At 45.1% G+C, this 14,729-nt stretch overlaps 1 protein-coding gene and 2 long non-coding RNA genes across 6 annotated transcripts in view; 1 reads left to right on the plus strand and 2 right to left on the minus strand.

The window, feature by feature from the left end:
• LOC138687472 (uncharacterized) overlaps window positions 1–5,174 on the minus strand; it is a 38,985-nt gene extending 33,811 nt beyond the window's left edge. The window contains exon 1 of the long non-coding RNA XR_011326665.1: window positions 4,993–5,174. This is a non-coding gene — a long non-coding RNA (uncharacterized lncRNA). The remainder of the gene's footprint in view (window positions 1–4,992) is intronic.
• Window positions 1–14,729, minus strand: part of LOC138687471 (uncharacterized) — a 190,136-nt gene that overhangs the window by 35,428 nt on the left and 139,979 nt on the right. The window contains exon 5 of one of the 4 annotated variants that reach the window (XR_011326661.1): window positions 13,053–13,887. The exons of the other annotated variants lie outside the window; for them this stretch is intronic. This is a non-coding gene — a long non-coding RNA (uncharacterized lncRNA). Of the gene's footprint in view, window positions 1–13,052; window positions 13,888–14,729 lie in introns of those variants that run through there. 4 annotated transcript variants of the gene reach the window in all.
• The window catches only part of HIC2 (HIC ZBTB transcriptional repressor 2), an 81,027-nt gene continuing 71,735 nt past the window's right edge, over window positions 5,438–14,729 (plus strand). Inside the window, exon 1 of the mRNA XM_069795074.1 lies at window positions 5,438–5,564. The gene's annotated coding sequence lies outside the window, so the exon portion shown is untranslated. The remainder of the gene's footprint in view (window positions 5,565–14,729) is intronic.

Here is a 14,729-nt window from a genome sequence, read left to right on the forward strand (position 1 = left end):
CTCCAACTCAAAAATTTATTTCAAATTCTTGCTATCAATCTGGTACTTGTTCCTTTGGAATTCTGGGATGGAAATTACCTGGTCTCCCTTGCTTGAAAATGTTGAGCTCTTTTAGATTTGCTTTCACCTTTATTGTGATAATTTCCATTTCCATTCCCTCATTCCCACTAATCATGCTGGCTTTGCTCCCTTCTTCAACTCCATTCTTCCTCTTAAAAGCTATGGCAAAGCTTTCGTTTAGATTTTGGGTACAAAAGTATTTTTAGTCTTTTCCTTGTCCACATACTTCATAGTAACACCAGTTCTTTTCTTGTTCCCTGTTTATTTACATGGCTGAAGAAATGTGTCCTTTTTGTTTTAATTTTCTTCTGACATCTATCTCAGAGATATTTTCAGCAAATCTCACTTTCTTCTTAACACACATAGGTAGTGGTTTTGTTCATCAGTTGTTTTCCTTACTTTTTATTGCTCTCCCATAGTCTAGTGAAATTATGCCATTGCACAGACTATATTAACTAACAGGGCAGACATAGTTAAATACAGATGTTTTGTAGACAGGTACAGAGTGAACATATTAGCAATGAAATTCACAGGCCAACAGAAATCAAAGATCTTGTTATAATGGAAGCAATGTTTTTATCTGATTAGAGTCACAAAACCCCTTGCATCAGCCCTGCGTATGCCAGAATGCCTAGCAAAAAGCTTCAGCTTGTAGCAATAAAAATTTTGTATGTTTCTTCTCTTCCAAGGAAATTAAAACTTTCTATCACTAAGAATACAACAGAAGCAGAAGTGTACAAAATAGTACCTTGTACAAGCACTAAACGACTAGCCTAATTTTTCAAACTGTTACCTTCTGTTATTTTTTTTTTTTTTCAATTGGGTTTCTAACCCCATGATTTTGAACAGAACCCTTACAATGCAAACCAATGCAGAGCTGAGTGAATCTGTGACCAGCTGCAGCATAAAACGAGCTCTGAATTGGGGACCTTTGTGGCTATTTTTGACATTAAGGATTCAGATTACATGTACAGTTTCTGATTTTCCTTGATTACACCTGAGTTTCCTAAAAGATTGTATTTTCCTTTTCAGCTGTGGAAAAATTATTTGTAGAATTTGTGCACTATCAAGTTTTGAATTAGTAAAAATAGGAACAGGTATGAGAAATTAAGGTATCATTATACAAAGGTCAAAACATAACGCTATTTGTGTCCATGCGCCAACTGCAGTCAAAAGACCATAGATTGCAGTGGGGGAACCAACTAATCCAGCTAATTATAAAGGCTTACCAAGGATAGTATATTCATACGTAGAACATTTGCAGCTAAGAGAGAAAAGATTTTCAAAACCCATCTTAGCATAAAATTGGAGTCTTCTCCATGGACGCTTCCAAGTCTGTTGGAAAAGTCCTTCCAGACACGTATGTGTGACTGTAGAGGGATATTTCTCTTGAGGGGACAGTAAAGTAACTTTTTAATTTCATGAGCTATCACTGGCTGTTCTGTTACCATTCAAGCACAATTTTCCTGGGTCACTGCAATGCCTCAGAGGATGCCTGTTTCAGCTCCAATCTGATGTGCTGGTCCTCAGCATTTTCAGTGGCACTGTCAGGACTACCCACCCTGGAGAAGCAATGACTGCAAATCTCTGCTAAGAAACTTACTTTCTTTTTAGGGCTAAATCCTTATTTATTCTTGAGGAGCAGGCTGGTCAGCCCTCGCTTTCACTTTGCTTTCAGACGTACACCCTACACTGGCACTCTCTGCCCTGTGCATTTTGCTTAGTTCCTTGAATTACAGTTTTTCACTTTTCGCTTCAACTTTTCCGCCCAGCTTTACCCATCAGTTTACTACTGTAAACAACTGTTTTGCCTGCTAGATGGCACTGGACATCCACTAGCGTTGGGACTGAAGGCAGGTGGCACTGAAGAGCTGTAAGGGCACATGGCCACCCTTTGGTCGTTCTTCTATTTACTTTCTGCAATGGCATTTTCTTTGCTCAGATTACTTCATTCCTCACCCACAGCACTGGCTTGCCAATACAACAATTCTACCCGTGTCCTCTTCCTGTTTTATGATGAGTATAAACTTGCTATTAGCACCGCCACAAAGGACCGGAGCCACTTCTGAACCCATCAGTTGGTCGAAAATGACTAAAACCAAACTGAAGCCCTGAAATTCCTCTGGGTTTCAGCCACTGACTTGATTTGATGAGTCTATGTATTTTGCAAACAATAACTTATTTTGGGGGGATACAATTAATTAAACTTTTCTGCCTGAAAGCAGCATTACAGAGCTCTCTCTGAATAGATACTGTGGGCCAATATACAAGGATAGTGTGAAATCTGCATGTTCTTCGGATTCTGTTCTGAATTCTTTGTATACTGTTAGGACAAAGATCTGTTTGTCATAGCTACCTTGGATGCGTTGCATTCATCATATTCACTGAGGAGGAAGTTGAAGCTTTTACTTGTGTCTGCAGAGCACCCAGCAGAATCCACTGCTGCCATCCTGACTGTGCCCTTTTCAAAATAAATTTTAAAAACCCCACAGTCAAACAAAATTAGAAAACAAAGTTGATCACAAATATCCAGCTGGAAATAGAAGAGCCTCTTTCTTCAAAGCATCCACTAGCCCAAACCATCCTTCAGAATATGCTCATTACGCCAGTGTCTGTAACCAGCCTGCCACCATTACGCTTCTACTCTGGTCTTTCACCTGAGAATGCTGTTCTCTGCACCTGTAACGCATTTGCTTTTCACCTACACAGGCACATGTTTCACCCGGTGCCAGATGTGCCCACAGTGGGTGTGATTTCTTGGAACTTGAGGGTGTACCCGCTGTTTGGATGGCAAGTTCCCTGGCTGTGGTTGCTTGGAAACATTATAGGTATCATGGCATCTGCCTTGCATGCCTGTAGATGTTTTCCGAGTAGGTGTGGTCATACTTCTACTTGGCTCATCAGATTCTCCACAGATGTCCATGGTTCTAGTGACAGCGCCAGGTCTAGCTTTCTCATTAATTCTTTTCCAACCTTATAATTATCATGTGCATATGAAGCTGAATGCAGTGTTGCATCCTACCATATCATTTCTAGGTGCCAGACACCTAATTTCTATCTTTTTTTTTTGCCTCCTCTCCACTGAGAATGCATCTCTCTCTCCATTTCCTTAGGGATGCTCAGAACTGATCGTCCCCAAACCTAGAGAAGATTCAAATATGAGTAAAGCTTTTTGCAGACTAAATCTTGTGGTGGCATTTTAGGATTTTTCTCCACTTCTTCCCAAGCTTCTTCACTCCCTTCACTCTCAAAAGTTATCACCTGCCTAGCAAAGCTGGCAGACAGACTGAAATGCTTGTGCTTCGAGCTATTCTTGTGCAAAGCCTGGCACCTTTGTTCAAATGTCTGATGAAAGTGGGCTTGAACTAAGATGTTGGTCTGTGAACTGGCAGGGGCACACAGCCTGTTCTGCTGGCTGTTTCTGGGGCAGTAAGCTTCAGCGGAAGGAAGGAAGACTGAGGGCAGATGGTGGCATTGTTGAGGTCTTGAGATGCCACACAAAGATTCACAAAAGCGGGTCTTTCTAAACCCAAATGTCTAAACTTGCCTGAAATAACTTCGTGATGCATTTTCCCCCTGTTTGGATAACACAGCACAAGGACTTCTGTGTATTTGCCTACCAATTCCTCTGGCACAGCGTGAAGCAAATGGCTACCTACACCTCCCTGGCTATTTGCAAGGGCACTTAGCTTTAAAATACAGCTAAGAGCAGAACCACCAATCTTAAATTAACTTTCCCGGTGGGGGAAGAGTCTTGAATTGATCCTTATCTACTTCACTGGGTCTTGTGCTGACAGTCAGGTTTGCTGTTCTCACCACTGTTGAAGTGTTCTGCTCTTTATTGGGTGTACTGTGAACAAACCACCAGTCCAGACCTTTCTGATACGGCTGTTGTGATTCACCTTATCTTTATTTGCTCCTCAAGCCACTTTGGTAGGGCTGAAGAAACCATCTCCTGCAAAAACTTTGAACTCTGGATGAGCAACTAGAAAATATCTTTATTATCAGGGAAGGAGAGCTTAGGCTGCAGCTGGGATCCAGCTGAAGTGCATGCAAACTGCAGGGATCTGCACAGGAAGTGGCCGAGAGAGTTGCTGGCACTGAGGCTATTAGGGAATTCTTAGAGATGTGTTAAATGGTAGGCTCAGCTTCGCTAATGAATCACCTTGCTCAGGCTACAGAGAGTTTTGGTTATGGGTGGCTGTGAGGGCACAGAAGAGAAGAAAATGTCATCTCACACTTGCAGCTAATACAGCGATTCCTGCATAGGACAGTGGAAGAGCTCCTGTACACGATTACAATAAAAATGTTTACATGCATTGCTCCTGTTATTACAGATTAATTAACTACTGAAGGGAGAAAGTGCTACAGAGGTATAATTCAGATTTTTGCACAGTTGTACTTTGCGGCGATGGTCAGTAAAATTAAGATGATATCAGTTCACTTAGCATTTTACAAAATAATAGCTTGAGCTTGCAGGCTGTGCACACACTTAGTGTAAGCATCTGAACAGCCCCCGCTTGCTCGGTGTGATTGCTGATGTGCTTAAAGTTAAGCATGCATGAAAGTCTTTGCAGGACCGGGGATGCAAAACACAAATAACTTTTCCCCTCAATATACTTCCAATAGGTAAATAACTCAAAAAAAAAAAAAAAAAAGCACAGAATGAAACTTCAGATTTCTGCGGATTCTATGGGTGCAAAGGCCACATCTTCATCTGTGTCTTGGATTGTGCAAAATGCACTGTCAGTCCTTAACAAACAGACAGGAGTGATAAAAAGCTAATATGCAAATTGCATTATACACGAGGATGTTTTCTTAATTTGTGTATAAACCTCATTGCAGATTCCAATACATGTCCAAGCTGCAATCTATATAATTTCTCCTAACACGCACTCGAGCCCTCGTCAGTGATGGGAGAAAGAATCTTACCAAATGCCTTCTTCATTGCTCAAAACCCGGGAGGGAGCAGCACTGTTTGGGTCGCCGGGAGGTAGTGGTCGGGCTCCGGGCTGGGTTTCGGGGGGCGGGTGGCAGGGAAGGGGGGCGGCTCGGGGTGGGGGAAGCCCTGGTCCCTCGGTGGGAATTACCCGGCTCCCCGTCCCTCTCCCAGCCCCGCTGCGGCAACATTTATTGCAAAAGCAGGAAATTGCTTATTACTAAACTAGCTGGCAAGGGAGTGGGAGCCGATGCTGCTCCACACTGGCACAGCACTTGCTTAGCTGCTGCTTTCCCTGCCTCTCCTTGTTCCGCTCTTTCTTCTTCTTCTTCCCCCTCTTTCTCTCCTCTCTCTCTCTCCTCTTCTTTTTTTCATTTTGGCTTCTATTCAAATGTGGGTCAGGGGTGAGCGGCTCCCAACGTCACAAGCTTGCAAGATGGCGCTGGGAGGAAGGCTGTGAGATGAGGAACAGGCTGGTATAAACCGAGAGGACAGGAGAGGGAGAGGAGGAGGAGGAGGAGAGGGGAAGGGGAAGAAAAGCTGCTGCTCCAGATGCAATAAGAAGGTAACGCGGAGCGGGGCGCGGGCGCGGGCGGGGGCGCGGGGCCGCGCGTCCCGCTCGGGCGGCCGGGCGCTGCCGGGCTCCGCGGTGCAGCCCAGCCCCACTCCCCCGCTCTTTATTTGCAGCCCCGGTTATTTGCCCATCCGCACGGGTCCGCTCGGGAGAGTCGCCGGGGTGGCGGGGGTGTCCCCTTGTTCCCTGCCCTGCAGCAGCCGTGCCCGGCACCAGCGGTAGTTCCATTGAAAAAAATAAAATCCGGATGGTTTTCTTTTCCCTCTTGCCCCCCTCTCTCCCTGCCCCGGGCCCCCTCCCCTCGCTCGCCCGGCTCGCTGCCCCGTTGCTTTCGGGGCCGGGGCGTGCGTACGGTGTATTGGCCGCCGTGCCTGTCCGGGGATTGCAAACGTTGGCTATTCGGTTGAAGCGGCTGGAAACTTTCCCCCTCCTCCCGTGCCATTTGTGTGCGTGTGTGTGTGTGTGTGTGTGTGCGCGCACGGGTGTGCGCTGCCCCTTCCCCGGCGGCGGTGGGATCGGGGCGGGGGGCCGCAGCTGCTGCCCGCCGGGGCCGGCCGGCGTGGGGGTGACCGGCGGGGCGGGCAGGCAGCCCGGAGGAGCAGCCTTCTCCCCATCCCCACTCGCCCCCTGCAAGTGAGCCGTATTTTTGGGGTGGTTTTTTTTTTGTTGTTTGGGGGTTTTTTTGTTGTTTTTTTGTTTTGTGTTTTTTTTCCCGAAAGGAGGGAGCGGAGCCTCGGGGTGCCGGGGGGGCGTGTTTGTGCTGGGGATCCGGCCGCATTGTGGAGGAGAGGGCAGGGAAGGGGCTCCCGGGACTTGCATCGCCTCCTTCCCCCCCGCGCTCCATCCGCGGGGCTGCAAGGCGGCGAGCCAGGCCGGCATCCCCCAACCCCAGCGCCGGCCCCTGCCCCACCGAGCAGCCCCCTGCCCTACCGGGACCGCGGTGAACTTTTGCCCTGGCTCCCCCGTTCCCCGCCGCCCCCCTCGGCCGTTCGGGATCGCGGAGGGAAGGACCCGCCGGCTCCGCTCGCTCTGCCCGTCGCTGCGGGTCTCTGGCTTTTGTTACGGCACCGTCTCGGACGCAATGGACGGAGCGCAGGATCGCGCACCCTCCCGCGGCCGGGGGCTCGCAGGACCCTGCCCGCCCGGCTTTGTGCCCCCGGAGGAAATGCGCGCTTCCCCGGCCCCGCCAGCCAGGCGCAGAGCTGTCCACCCACTTTACAAAAAAAAAAAAAAAAAAAAAAAAAAAAAAAAAAGAAAAAAAAATCAAATCGCACGTCCAGCCTGGCAATATTGTTGCCGAGGCGCGTAACACTGTAATTCAGGGGGCCGGGAGGGCTGATCGCTGCCCGCGGCTGCCCGGTCCCGGGCGAACGGCGCGGCGGAGCCGGGCCGGGCCGGGCTCTACATCCCCGGGCGCGGCGGTGCCGGTGCCAGCTCGGCGGCGGGGGGAGCCGGGCTTTTTTTTTTTTTTTTTTTTTTGTGGTTTTTTTTTTTTTTTCCCCCTGGTCGCATTTAAAAGCCAAGCCAAGCCGGCGGGGGGAGTGGGGGTGGGGGCAGGCTGCGTGCGCGGCCCCCTGCGCGGTGCGCGGCCCCCTGCGCGGTGCCGGCCGCGGTGCCCGCCGCGGTGCCCGCAAGCGCCCGGCCCGTTCCCGACCCCTTTTGTATGGGGCGAGAGAGCCGGCGGGAGAAGTCAATGATTGACTTCTGCTTGGACCGGTCCCAGGTGGAAGTGGGCACCGCGGCGAGCGGGCGGCTCTCGGCGCGCCCCCCGCGCTTCCCCGTTATCGCGGCCGCCAGCCGCGCTCCTCCCGGGGCGCTCCGCGGCCGCCGGCCACCGCGCCCGGCCCCGCCGCCGCCCGGGCGCTGCTTTCCCGGCGTACTGACACCCGGGGATTTGGGTGGCTCGAAACTTTCTGCGGCGAAATCCGCAGCCTTCGGAAACTCGGGCTGCCTCGGCGCTTCGAGAGGCGGGTAACTTCGCGTTCAGGATCTGCGAGCGGGGCGGGTGTATACCTTTACAGCAAATTAATGAATTATATATGAAACCAAGCGTTTTAGCAGACGCTTGCCGAAAGCGCCCTGCGTGCTACTTAGCTGTTGGAATAAATCTGAGAGAGCAGACGGAAACCCGTGAAGAGGAGCATCAAAATTAACATTCTGCTAATACGCTGTCCTTTGACCGAAACTGGTTTAAATTTATTGCGGAATGCTGTTTATATTTGAATGGCTCCCATGTTTTTCCACAAATTAAAGGGGAAAACAATATGCAATAGTCACTTTCATTGGAAAATGTCAGAACTATGAGCAGATGTTTGCTGTGCTTGATAAATACAGTGTAGAAACAACTAGTATTTCAAGATGACTTATTACTATTTTTTATGACTCAGAACTATTGTATATACTACAGCAGCTCTGGAGAGAAAGCTGTAAATGACTCCTTAGGATTTCACAGCAAATCTACGCGGAGAAAATGACATATGGAAAGAAAATTGACTTATTTCCACAACTGCAAGTGGCCTCCTTTTTGCGCCTTTTCATTAGCAATCTAATCCTAAAAGCATTAGGAGCAATTATTTGCAGTGGTGCCTGACATTCTAGGTCTAATTATTTAAATCAGTTTAACTTTTGATGGTTGACCCATTAGGTCAAATCTGTGTGCCCTTTGTTATATTTATTTAAAAAAAAAAAAAAAGGAGGGGAGGGGGGTCTTCAAACTTGCCACCTGCTACTGACATATCATTTTAGCTCTGGAGGAGATCAGCATTAAGAATAAGCAACCTCTTACATTTGTTACTTTCCATTCTAACACGGGTAAGGAAACCCCGCAGAAGTGCCTTGTTCTTTCGCATCTAAAATCCGTTGCTTAATCGCGGCAGACTTGCTTGGCCGCGGGGGTGTAAGCAGGAGGAATGGGAGAATCGGAGGATATAGCAGGTTTTTCTTATGTCATGCTTCCTAATCTACGTGAAATGCAGATGAGATGCACATACATAAAAGGGACGATTTTTCAGCGTTTGGGGGAAAAGCTTCTTCCAAGGATCTGGGAGAGCTCTAAATCTTTAATGCATAAAGAAATAGCTCACGTTAGTATTCACATACGTTGCTGGGCAGAATGACTTATGGATGTGTAGATAGTAATAAGTATCGCAAGATGCTTGAAGCACTTGGTATCACGTGATACGCTGGAGTGTCAGTGCTGAATTGTTTGGCAGAAGCCAATGTGTGACAAGGGGTGGGGGGAGAGAGGAGAGAAAGAGAACGTGAGAGGCCTTATTCCAGGAGAGTACACGTTCAATTTATTTTGATTAGTCGTTTAAAACAACTAGAACACAACCTAATGCTAATCAGTTTGGCTGTGTAATGGACTGAAACTCCCTAAAACACACACTGCAGCCCCAAATTGGTGGTCACAGCATGAAATTTGAAGTTGTGAACAGCAGATCTTGCAATGAGAGTTCTTGTTTTCTAGCATCTTTACAGCCCATAGTAATTAAGAACTGTCAAACATAAACTCTATGTTGTGCATTCCTTTGACCTTGTACGTGGCTATTCTTTGAGCTCCTGCTACTGTCTTTGGTGATAGATGTAGGGAGACAGGATAATGTTTGAAAACCGAGGTGCATTTGCCTTCGTATCAGAACTCCTGTTTGTGCTGACTGCAGGATTTAACCATCTCATCCAGTCTGATGGACATATTGTAGCCTGATAGGCAGAGGTATTGGTATGATGAGGTTGTCATGTCTTCTCTACAGAAAACCAAGTTTCCCCATCCCCTAACCAAATCTGGTTGATAAAACGTACGAACGAAACTGCAGTTTCTGACAACATCCGGGGGAGAACGTTGCCACAAAGCAGCATTTCAGTGCAGCAGCAAATGTGGTCTTGGAGTGGGAGAAAGCAGAATCACATTTGTGACACAGCCATTATACTGGCTGTATTGTGACAGGTGAAGCTCAATGGGAAGGGGGACCATTTCAGCATCAGCGGACATGCCTACCCTGCTGGGCTTGGAGAAAAATTAACAGGGCTCAGCTGTGGGACTGCAACAACAGAGTGTCAACCCAACCATAAGCAGGAGAATATCTTTTAAAAAATAAAGATTACTTCTCCTTTGGCTTGGTGTGGATTGAACACCAGTCATTAAACCACTGGGCTGCTTAAACTGGTTTTTATCTTGCTGTAGTATCGGGAGCAAGGACAATGCATTGCAATAGAAATTTCACTCTGCTGCGCAGTAGCTCATTGGCAAAGCAACTGCATTGGTTTGTTTAGGTCTTTTTTAATCGGCGGTGACAGTGTGCTTACTTCTCTCAAAAGCAGCAGAAACAATGTAAAAAAAAGTGTTCCTGAGAGTTGTATTTTCTTGTTCAGTTAGCATCTCCAGGTTCCAACAGGATGCCAATTTTAAGCTGGGTTTCTTTCCTTGAAGTGTATGCGTATTACGAGCTAGCTGTCCAAACTTGTAAGTTACTCATGCTTCTTGTTTGTAATTCCTGGAAAGAAAATTCACCCTCCAGTGCTGGCTCCCACAAAACAAGGAAGAAATGAAACAGTGAGGTCAATCCTGAATTTTAAGCCGATATAAAATGGGTTGTTACAATAGCTGTAAGGAGGAGACAACAACAGTGCAATAGCTGTACCTGCTATAAGTGACAGGTGGGAGAAATTTTGTTCTTTTTCATCTGTGTTTGGATGACGGCCCAGTGCTGGCCACAAACTGCAATCCAGGATTAATCCTCACATAGTGTTTTCTTTCTATATATCAGATTTCTCATTTTGTTAATAAGCACAGCCTAGCATGCACTTCAAGTCAGCTGTTCTGGAGTGGAAGCAACAGGGTTTTGCATTATTGAAATGACGGCTCTCATGCTTTCCTAGAGCCCGTATTGTTTGACCAGTGCAGGGCGGAGGGTGATCCTTGTAATCACAAATCCTAAACAGGGGTTCTAGTTACTGATTTTACTTAATGGAAAGGGGTGGGGAATCTAGTTTATCCAGGATTACATATGTACTATATCACATTTTCTGATGTGCACACCGTGGATTTGAAGGGGCTAAAGAGTGATCTTTTAAACTGAAAACCTCAAGCAAGTATTTGGAAATGGACCTATTGTGGGAAACTTCCTTCAGCACTGGCTCTTTTGCTAATGTAGAAAAGACAAACTGCTGAGCTCTCCTGTAGAAAGCATCAGAAGACACATGCACTGACAGCTAAGCTGGGAGAGGCAGGGTCCTAGTCTTCATCTGGCAATAAGAAGAATTTAGAGAAGGGCAAGGAGTTTCCTGCTCAAAACTGTTGTCAGGGGCTGCTCTCCTAGTAAAAAGGGCCCTGAAAACAGGGTGTACTTCTTCCTTCTGTTGCTAAATGTTCTGAGAGATCTATGCAGGCACTAGGAACAACTCCCTCTCATTCTTCCAGCTTTAGATACCGGACGGAAAACCTTGCCAATGTTGTCCTCACCCAGGTTCTGGATGGGAGGTAGAAAGCATTTCATGTCAGTGTGCTGGCCTGAGGCATTCGCTGTCCTTCAGTCTCTTGGGTAAAGGAAGAGGGGGTAGCTTTCAATAATATATCAGTTTGCCCTATCTGCTCCCTTCCCCCACTGAACCAAATACTACACAAGATAAAATTGTCTTCAGATCAGTCTTTTGCCATGAGTTTTAAAAGAGGTACATGACGGACTGACTGGGGAAGAGGCCTCATGTGGTAAACAACCCTACTCTGCTCTTCATGCTGGGCTAGTCCCATTCATTCCTGGGCTTATTTAAGATGACAGGGGTGTACAGCAGATTCCTTCCCCTAAATGTGTGCTCATTTCCCGTTGTATAAAGAACCATTCAGGGTGTGGATTCAGTTTTCCAGGAGTCATATAAAGACATTGCCATGTAGGACTCCACTTACTGCATTTCCATCTGCTGTCAAGATGCCACCAGCCAGTTTGACAGTTTGGAAATCTTTTCTCTTGTCCGATAAAGAACAGAATAGAGTAATTTGCATTGCCAATTTTAACTGAGAATTGAAATCAGCTGACAAGAAACCTTATTTTCAAGCTTGTTTGTTTGTCTATGTGATAGTTACTCTCCAGTGGAAAGACTGGATCTCACTGGTTTGTACCTATTAAAACCTGTTGATGTGCAACTAAAAATAACTTTAAAATGCTAAACCCGAGTATTTTGAAGTGTTAAATAAAAATATTTGGAAAATATTTTCTTATCAAAATATTTTCTGATGACCTCCTGAGGTCCCTTCCTATGTGACTTATTCTGTGATTCTTATTCAGCTCCATTTTAAATGCAAAGCAAAGGAAATGTTCTTTGCACAAAAGGGAATTGATTATTTTCTAGTTATGCTGCTCTTTTGTGAGTTTAGAACTAGGAGATATTAGTCTCTGACACCTAGTTTTAATTTGGAGGGAAGTAAGCTTTCCTGCCTTTCTGCCCTTCCTCAAATCTCAATTGCTTTCTCCAGTCTGAAAGAACTAGTTCTTGAACCAACACTGAGAAAACCATCCTCTCTGTCCCTTTACAAGAGGGTCCTGATGCAAAAGGTTAGTTAACTAACCCAGGACATGTTGAAACAATAAAGCAGTGGCTTTCTCTGTTTAGGGATTGATTTTCCTACTTTCCTCAAAACTTCACTAGCCAACACATACAATTGAAGATCAACTTTTTTTAAAACAAGACCTATTTAAAAGAAGGTTCGAAATTATGCCAGTGTATAGTGAGACTTGAACTTGTGCTGGTTTTATTTAATGTTGTTTCCACTACCCCTGGAAGGGTGAGGTGCTTTGTTATTCCTAGTTTCTGTTTACTCTTACAAAGTATTCAGAATGGTCCTCATGTGGAACTTTTTGCATCAAACTTCTCGAGTCCTTGAAAAAAGCTCTTTGTTCATTTTCTAGGCAGTTCAAATGTTCTTTGATAATGTGATATTACTGACATGATTATGCCCAGTCTTCAAAGAAAAATGTGGATGTCCTTCTAGGCAGGAAAAATATCTACCAAAGTTGTAGATGGCAGAGAATCTGCTAAAAAATATAAATGTGCGTGCACATCTATGAAGTGTACATAGCCAGAACTGTAGTACCAAAATACTCAATAAAAGGAATTTTGGCATGAGAGTGAGAGTTGTCTTGTAATTCTTCAGATGTCAGCAGACTGATGTTTGGCTGAGAGTGTTTTAAAAGTAATGTAACTTACGACTCAAAAAGTTTTACCCAGAAAACTTAGTTATAAGTACTTAGTGTTATAAATTGGTGCAGTGCTTGAATGTATGCACGCATTTAATTCTTCTGGGCGAGCTTGTGGTTTAGGGAACTCTGGGTTCAGTTTCTATCACTGATTTAAATTTTCCATGCTATGGTCATGAAGGAAGTTAAGCAACTTAAGTTTTCTTCATCTTTAAAGTATGGAGAATACAATGTCCTTGGTTTGTCTTGTATATTTATCTTATAAATGCTCATCATATTTAAAAGTTTGCACAACGGGACCCTGACCTTAGCAAGGGCCTGTAACTGCTGTCATCATACACATAATTCTAATAAAGCTTCAAAACGGTAAAGTTGCCAAAGGACTAACGCTTTAGTATTATGCAAAACCCATGGTGGGGGAGGAAGAATAGAGATGTTTGCCCTCCAGTCCTTCAGAAATGCTACATTTCTTAGTCTCCACTGTAGTTTATCAAACAAGTATTTCAAAATTGTAATGAAAATTGAAACATGCCAGCTATAAAAATTATTCACTTTTTGGTGCGGCACTGAAAATATTAACAAGACTGTATTCCCCTGCAGTGAACACTGGGTTTTTTTGGAAGGTCTGTTTTGCACTGCCAGTCTCTTCCTGGGAATAAATAAATGCCTCTAAATAATCCCCTTCAGGATGTGCGGAGCAGCAGCTTGTACTTTTTTGTCTTTCCTCCCTGGGTTGCATGGTGCAGTGCCAGTGCACCGTGTGACGCAACAGTCTTGGAAATTCTTGGAAAAGCACTTCCGTTTGCTCTAGGTAAAAATTGTGTTGGCAGCAATACTGACTCTGCTGTTTACAAGCTGGCAGCATTCTTAAGTGAACTCCAAGAAAAGTATTTTAATGTATGCGGTTCTGCATATCCATCCCAGATGCAGAGGTGTTTGAGACTGTTGGCCTGTTATTATGGGTGGTGTGTCTGGAGAAGGAATGTGTTGAGTATTTCCCCAAGTGTGGACCTCTTTTTAGTAGTTGTAGTCAGCTGGCTTATCCCAGTTGTGCTGGGTCTCCCAGTTTCTGGTTGCTACTTATAAGTGATGAGTTTAATTGCCGTAGTGATATTCCTTAGCTCCTGAGTGATGAAAAAAATTACCTGAGTGCGGAGAGAGGACTATAAGCCATTATTTTCATTCTGACAATCTCTATTTTGGTGGCTAAAACAAAGACTTGAGTATGAGATTTTGTTTGCCACTGATTTGTTGTTTGATTCTGGAAAAATTATTTAATCTGTCTGTACCTCTCTATCTCTACCTGTGTAAGGGCATGATCTTTTGAAGATGGGCTGAATTTCCATTACCATTTAATGAACAGTAAATAACAGTAGTAGCCACTATTGTCTAATATTTCACCCTGTTAATTGTGCAAGAGGATTTCAAGCTGAATGCTGTACTAATAATTCAGTGTCTTGCAAGTGGAACCAAATGCAGAGAAAACTAGTACATTTGATAGTGCTGTAGTACTGGAAATCATGCTGTTATTTAAAAGCTGCATGGAGGTGTAACTAGCAACAGAGGACAGTCATGATAGGAAAATATATTTTAAGGGTCCTGCTGGAACAGTGATCACTGGAATATGGAATTAGAATATTTGCCTATCCAGCAAAGAGATCCTTTCCACCCAAGGATCTCAAAATGCTTTCATAATTAGTAATCTGTGACTTACAGCTGTGTCTCTGGCATCTTCATGTAACATTTTTTGAGATGTTTATATGACTTTCTGAAAGCCGCACAAGGATTCTTCCATGACAGAACAGAAGCCATGGCCATAGCCAGACAAACCAGCTTCCACTCCCAGTAGACGCAAATGACTGATTAAGCACCCCAGTTTCTCTCTGTCACTTGTAATAAATAAACAAAATCTCCCTCTCCCTTCCAAATTTTGAGAGTTCATATGAAATGAGACCTGGGCTACATG

This window comes from Haliaeetus albicilla, chromosome 10 (genome assembly GCF_947461875.1).
Source record: "Haliaeetus albicilla chromosome 10, bHalAlb1.1, whole genome shotgun sequence".
NCBI lineage: Eukaryota > Metazoa > Chordata > Aves > Accipitriformes > Accipitridae > Haliaeetus > Haliaeetus albicilla.